Source organism: Halyomorpha halys, unplaced genomic scaffold (genome assembly GCF_000696795.3).
Source record: "Halyomorpha halys isolate HHAL.00 unplaced genomic scaffold, Hhal_1.1 Scaffold219.1, whole genome shotgun sequence".
Classification (NCBI taxonomy): Eukaryota; Metazoa; Arthropoda; class Insecta; order Hemiptera; family Pentatomidae; genus Halyomorpha; species Halyomorpha halys.
In genome coordinates, this window is record NW_027108016.1 from 459320 (window position 1) to 466824 (window position 7505).

General features: G+C 32.2%; 1 protein-coding gene and 1 long non-coding RNA gene across 3 annotated transcripts in view; both read left to right on the forward strand.

Annotated features, from left to right (window-relative positions):
• Fas3 (fasciclin 3) overlaps positions 1–7505 on the forward strand; it is a 592625-nt gene that overhangs the window by 424189 nt on the left and 160931 nt on the right. The gene's annotated exons all lie outside the window — the stretch shown is intronic.
• Positions 1–7505, forward strand: part of LOC136795530 (uncharacterized) — a 117950-nt gene that overhangs the window by 51566 nt on the left and 58879 nt on the right. The window contains exon 2 of the long non-coding RNA XR_010843154.1: positions 2816–2865. This is a non-coding gene — a long non-coding RNA (uncharacterized lncRNA). The remainder of the gene's footprint in view (positions 1–2815; positions 2866–7505) is intronic.

Consider the following 7505-nt stretch of genomic DNA (forward strand, 5'->3'; position numbering starts at 1 on the left):
CCGGGAAGAAAAAAAGGCAGTTATCTCACCCCAATTTTTTATTACTTTAATGAAAACTAGGTATAATTACTAGTCAAAATTGATGAGTCTGCCAAGTGTAGATAGGCGGAATAAGAAACGGTGGCTGTTTGAAAACCTTTAAAAAACACTAATTTTTCATTCGGAGCTCTATATCATAAAATCTACCAACAATACTAGAAAATCTAAGAGAACATTATAAATGTCATGAAAACTACTACTCTAAACTAACGTCATAAACTACTAATTAAATAAATCAAAACTTGTAACCTTTTTTGTCTCAACACTTTTTATTTTTCAACACTCCAACGTTTCGGCCATTTTAGCCATCCTCAAGGACATCTTCAATTATAATTTCTTCATAAATGGTTTGTTATATGGTAGTGAATTGGTGTGGATAATCTTATATAAGAAGAATTAAAATATTTATGATTTTAAAAAAAAAAAAAAAAATAGGCTTTTAACTTATAATAAAGGAATGACCTGGGCAGAATAGCCTGCAAAAGTAACTCTAAATTAATGTGAGGAAGAAACTATAATTGAAGATGTCCTTGAGGGTGGCTAAAATGGCCGAAACGTTGGACTAGTGAAAAATAAAAAGTGTTGAGACAAAAAAGGATACAAGTTTTGATTTATTTAGTAAATAATTACCTTGTCTCAAGAGATTGAAATATTATAAGTCATAAAGTACTTTAAAAGATATCAATCTAGCTTGAATGTGAGTTTGTAAAAGATGGTATTTAGTGTATATTTGATTATTGTTTTGAAAACAGAAAAAGGAGAAAAAACAATCTAGAAATCAATTTAAATTCGCAAATATCATAAAACTACTCTTACCAAGATAAACGTCATAAACTACCTTATAGTGTGGAAAATTAACTTTTTAATTAAATTAACTTTTATTTAAATTAACTTAAAATATTTTGAAACAGTAGTAGAACTTTTCATTATATTTGCGAAATCAAATTGATTTCTAGTTATTCGGACAAAATTTCATGTGGAAATATCCTAAAAACTACGAAGATAAACCACTTTACAGCATGTTAACCATTACTAGCTTTGATTTGAGTGCTTATAGACATCTGCATGTGCCATGGTTTCTGAGTTCTATATTTCTCAAAATAAATTCACTGGCTACTGATTTTTCAGTCCATTTTTCATGAAATGTTGCTTTTAAAAAACTATTTGGGGAATTATTATATAATATAATTATATAGGGATTATATTTTAGTAAATTTACTCCACTTTAAATGTCTTATTATGTTTTCTAGTGTTGTTGGTAGTTTAAAGGATATGGAGCTCTGAAAGAAAAATTAATTTGTTTTAACCTTTAATATCAGCTATATTATTATTGATTCCACTGCCTATACTTGGCAGACTCATCAATTTTGTTTAGTAATTAGACATAGTTTTCATTTGAGTAATCAAAACCTGGGGTGAAATAACTGACTTTTTTCTGCTCATGTGCTCTTGTACTATAAGTACATGGCTATATGAAGCTCAAAAAGAATATTTCGATATTAAGTAACCATATTGCAGGAGGTTCAAATCCATAATCCCTTATAATCTTCCAGCCCTGAGGCGATCTTCGCCCAATATTTCCCACTATTGGGCAAGATATTAAAAAACTGATCAATTTCTATATTAAATCCTCTTTGGAAAGAGGAGAAATAAAAACAGAGGAGTCGTCCGAACAAACAATAACCACCCTTTCATATTTTTTCACTGTTTGAGCCCGCCATAATCTGGAACATGGGCGGGAAATTGGGCCACTGCTCACTCGATCTGAGAGCTCCTCGGCGTATATTATCGATATACGATTCATCTGTATTCTCTGCTCTCTGTCCAAGAAATATTAATGATTATATAGCAAAACTTGCATGGCCTTGATTTTTTTTTTTTTTAGTATTTTCAATATTAATCTATTTATTCTAAATTTTCAGACCTATTTTGTTATAACATACGTCACCAATGTTTTTTTTTTTTTCTATAAGAATTAGCTTAAATATAAAAGATAATTAATTAATAGTCTGGCAGTTAAAAAAAAGTATCAAAACAGTAAAAGAGAATCATTTATTGTTAACCAACGTTTCAATAGTTTCAGCCCTTCATTTCTCTTTCAATCTGACAGCCCTGCAATGTGGGGCGAAACGTTCTTTAACAATAAATACATCACTCCTTCCATCATAAACTCCCTAACCACTCAAACCCCCTAGTTTCTAACCTTGCATCCTCTTCCATTCCTGACAATCCTCTGAGACGCCTGAAAAGAAGATGGCCACGAGACCAGCTAATGTAAAATGTCATTAGAATGCTACCAATGGGTAGTTTCTCTACATGCCTGTAACACTCCAATTTAACTTAGATCAGATTTACTAAATGTATTATAATGTACAGTTGTAAATAGTAATAAATAAATATTTAAAAAAAAAACAAAAACAATAAATACTTCTCATCTTCTATTTTGGTACCTTTATTATCAGCATATTGAATTTTTAAAAATTTTAACCTGTTTTGGTTAATGGTTACAGGAATTGCAACTATTACCATGGAAACCTAATTTTTCTATGTATTTTTTTACTCGAAACTATAAAGCACTCCCAAATAGGACCAATGATACTGAAGAAATAGCTTAATTTTCGAGTTCTTTTCGTTCTTCCTTAAATCCTGTATCGTACATAAATAACTATGGCTTACAGTACATAAATAAATAAATTCCTTATATAATAGTCATACAATATCTAGTTAATTATTTTTTTAAAATATGTATTTCTAAAATTTCTTCTTCCTTTTTCAGGTAATTTTGAAATGAAGTTAATGCTGTGAAGGTTGAATGAAGTAAAATTTGTAAGTAAATATTATATTATGGGTTCTTTAATGGAAAATCTAAATACCAAAGTTAAGTAAAAATAATTATATTAGTGAATAAAGGATGATTATTAGTACTTGATGAACGAAATAACAAATATTATCGATATGAGTAAATTTTGCTTGGTCAGAGAAACTTTGAAAACTTCTTTTCCAGTGAACATTTAATATTTATTTAAATCGTTTCTTTTTCAAGATGGAGTATATTTGTAGAGAAAATTAAAATATTGTAAATTAAAATTCTGGTAGGAATATTAGGAATAGGTAGACAAAAGAATTTGTGTTAACTGCGAAACGATGGCAACGTGGAAAAGGGACGAACTCTCCTCTTATTCTGTTACTTTAATTTAGTTTGTATCTTTTTAGCCCTGGTGAAACCCTACAAAATAGGGCGAAACGTCTGCACATAAAAAATATTTTCTATTTCAGTTATTTGGACCCCTCCGGGACCATCATCCTTTTATTAATTAGACACGGGCAATTAACAATTCTTAGTAAATAATAATGTAGTTTGAATATTTATTCATCTATTGTTTATTAAAAGAATTTAAAATTATTAGACTCTAGTTTCTAACCTTGCATCCTCTTCCATTCCTGACAATCCTCCGAGGCGCCCGAAAAGAAGATGGGCACGAGACCTGCTAATGTAAAACGTCATTGGAGTGCTAGCAATAGGTAGTTTCTCTACACGCCTGTAACAATCCAATTTAACCGAGATATTTACTAAATGTATTATAATGTGCAGTTGTAAATAGCAATAAATAAATATTTAAAAAAAAAATTATTAGATGGATTTTAAAATTTTATTCCTATGGACAAGGCGCGTCCATACCAACTTTCTCTTAGCACTTAGCTACTCTCTCTTCTTTATACCATGTATAATTTTATATATAAACTTCCCCTTCACTAACGGTATTTTAATTAATGGAATTGACCTACTTTATCACTTGTAAGACTGAAGAATTAAGTTACATGGTGACAGTTATTGGTATGGCAGTTACTGTCACAATTATGACTGTGTGAACGAATGGTGCCAACCCAAGAACTTTTACATTCTAAAAGTTCGGAATCGGCTCATGGTACGGCTGTAGATTATAATTTTTTTATTGTATATAGATGATTAAAACATAATAATTTTAAAATTATGAAAGATGGGAAAAAATCAAATAATATATATATTAGAGTGGATAGCTTAGTGGTAAGGCATTGGAGCACTAACTCCAAGGACCCAGGTGCGAATCCGGCTCTGGCAAATAATTTTTGATTCTGACCAAATCACCTCCTTGTACAACAGTTGGTCTAGTAATATTACTTCCTTGCAAAGTAATGCACTCCTGACCCTTCATGGTTTGTAGCGGTATAGATTTAAAATATATATATATATATGTATATGAAAAATATATGTAAGTGAAATAACCTTATTTCTGATCATTTCTAACATCTAGGGGCTAGGGAGGATACCAATCTATTCTATCCTTGTTGGAAGGGATTCAGTTTTTCATTTCGTAGGACAATATCGACCCTCCAGGGTGGATTCGAACCGGTGCCGCTGCAGTCGTAAGAGTACCAATGTCAGCACTCTAACTTACTGGCCTACAAACGCCGCTTATTTGTCACTTTTTTTATGAACCCTTCCTGATCATTTCTTACATACTGAGGCAGGAGGGGGGAATTTATTTACAGGTTACTACCCTATTCTAACCATGGTGGGATCAAGTTTTCATTTCATGGACCTTCAAAAAAATACAAGTTGACCACTGGATATAAAAGTCTGATTTGAACCGGCTCCGCTGCGGCGAAATTTGGCGCTTTTTTAAGCCTTAATTTTCACTAACCGAACCTCCAAAAATCTGTTTATATATTAAATGGATTTTAAATACATTTTATTCCTACCACTTAAGACGGGGTTTAGGAGCGCCCCCTCACATTGGGACGCAATATTATCTTACCCCTCCACATCTACCTATTAAAGGGCGGGGTAGGAGGAATCGATCATATCCCGAATGGAAATTTATTCAATCTGGACATTAAGTGGATTTATCGGTTATATCTACAACAGCTCGCCGTTCATCTGTCTCTACGAAACAATATTCCGATGTTCTTCGCTTCAGTCTTCAATTGTTTATTCATATTATAATAGTATTCATATAAGATAGTATATCTTTATTTTTGTATATGAAGTGATTAAACTATAATGTGTTGCTCTGTAAATAAGTTTTTACTTTAATATAAAATAAATTATTCTTATTTATAAAAAGAAGATGGGTGCAGTCAAATAAAAACTCAAATAGTCTTTATGCTATTTACGAGCATATGAGTCATTGGTTCGCCCTACGTTGCAAGGATGCATTCTGGCTTTAAAAAAAATACAAACACATAAATAATGTAAACATAAATGAACAATGCCAATTAAGAATTTTAAAAAAAAATTGTATAGTGAAGTTAAATTTTTTTTTTTAATTTATAATATTTATTTATTGCTATTTACAACTATACATTATAATACATTTAGTAAATCTGATCTAAGTTAAATTGGAGTGTTACAGGAGTGTAGAGAAACTACCCATTGGTAGCACTCTAATGACATTTTACATTAGCTGGTCTCGTGGCCATCTTCTTTTCAGGCGTCTCAGAGGATTGTCAGGAATGGAAGAGGAAGATTAGAAACTAGGGGGTTTGAGTGGTTAGAGAGTGAAGCTTAAAATTAAATAAGAATTACAAAAGCTTTTAAACAATTAAATAACAACTGTTAAAAAAGATAAAGGCATAAGAGAGATTCAAAAAGGGAATACGAGTAAAATCAAACATAAAGGAAGATAATGAACAAGATAAGAAGCATCAGATGGTAAGAGACCAAGGAGATGAAGTCGCAGTAAAGAGAGTGAGTGATGGGGTGGTTGACGGTTAAAATACGTTACTTTTGATAATATAATGTGGGGTGCTTAATAAGTGATTTAAAAAATAAAAAATAGTTTCGAACATATATATTGCTTATACCTCGCTGGAATGCAGCTTAATTGACACAGTATATAAACATAGTATGCATTTCACAGTATTCACTATTTCCTCGAATAATTCTGATCCATGATGTTTTTATTTCATTGTGTGCTAAAATTTTTCTCCTATGAGATCATAAGAAGACATGAGTCTCATTGTCCATGTGAAGGGAATTTAAAGACGAATATAAAAATCCTTGATGCTCCTTATAAAGTTACAAATAAACTCATTCACAAAGACCTTAACATCCCATTCGTTGCAGACTCGGCCCAAAACAAATATGCGTCTTTTCATACCAAACTCCTTGACGATCCTAACCCATTAATTCTTAATCTTTCATCCTTAACAATCCCTGATAATCCTCCGAGGCGTCTAAAAAGAAGATGGCCACGGGACCTTCTAGTTTAAATTAATGTTTGAAGTACCACCAATGGATGGTTCCTTCCCAAGATTTTCAAGTGTATATGAAACATACAACATATTTACTTATTGTATTATTTGACTATTACAGCACTTACTAGACAAACGGTCTAAACTTCCAACTCATTACAAAAGACTGATCTACATGACTGTAGTAAGGCCTATCTGGACATACGGAGTTGAGCTTTGGGGCTGCACTAAACCTTCGAATTCCTCTCATATTAAATCCGTACAACCCAAAATCCTTCGTAAAATCCTCAATGCTACTTAATTTTTCACAATTAAAATCGTACAGAAATACCAAAAAATTATATATATGTATATGGAATTTTATACATGTACCAGATACCATTTCCTTCATTATAAACTCCCAAAGCCACTACTAATGACTAGTTTCTCTACACGCCTGTATTACTCCTTTATAAACTAAAATGTACTGGATGTATGCATTTCATATTTCTTCCCCCTTAAACTACTCCTGTGACAAGTCGATCGCGAATTATAAGATAAAATGTAGATCTCATATACAGAAAAGTTGGCCACCTCTGGCCTAAAGAAGTTGCCCCCCCCCCGGCCTATAGAAGTTGCCCCTCCCCCCCGGCCTATAGAAGTTGCCCCTCCCCCCCGGCCTATAGAATTAAAACTCCCCCGAATAATGATTCCTTACAGTTAAATATCATTCTATCAGATAATACACATTCTCAGTTCCTGTTTACCTTGAGGTAATTACCGCAAGAACGCTCTCCCCACCTAGCTTAACCGCAGTATGCAAGATGATGACCACATACTCGAGCATTACGAAAGTGGATGAAGCGTTCCCATGCCCCGCCAACCCGTAGGCCTTGATCTGGAGGAAAACTGTGTACAGATATCCTCAAACAAACATCTAACTATTTTCCCACAAATTATTACTGTATCGGAACAAATAAAAATAATTATTTGCTCGAATAATTCAAAACCATGATGTTTTTATTCCATTGAGTGCTAAAATGTTTCTCCAATGACATCATGAGAACACGTGGGTTCTCATAGTCAATGTGAAGGGAATTTTGAGACGAATATAATTTATCTGTAATATAGACATGGGAAAATATCCCAAGCGCATTAATATTTTTTTTTATAACTTTTATATTTAATTACTTTTGATAGTTATCGATTATTTTTATTATATTTGGTATCTTTTTATAATTATGAATTTTATA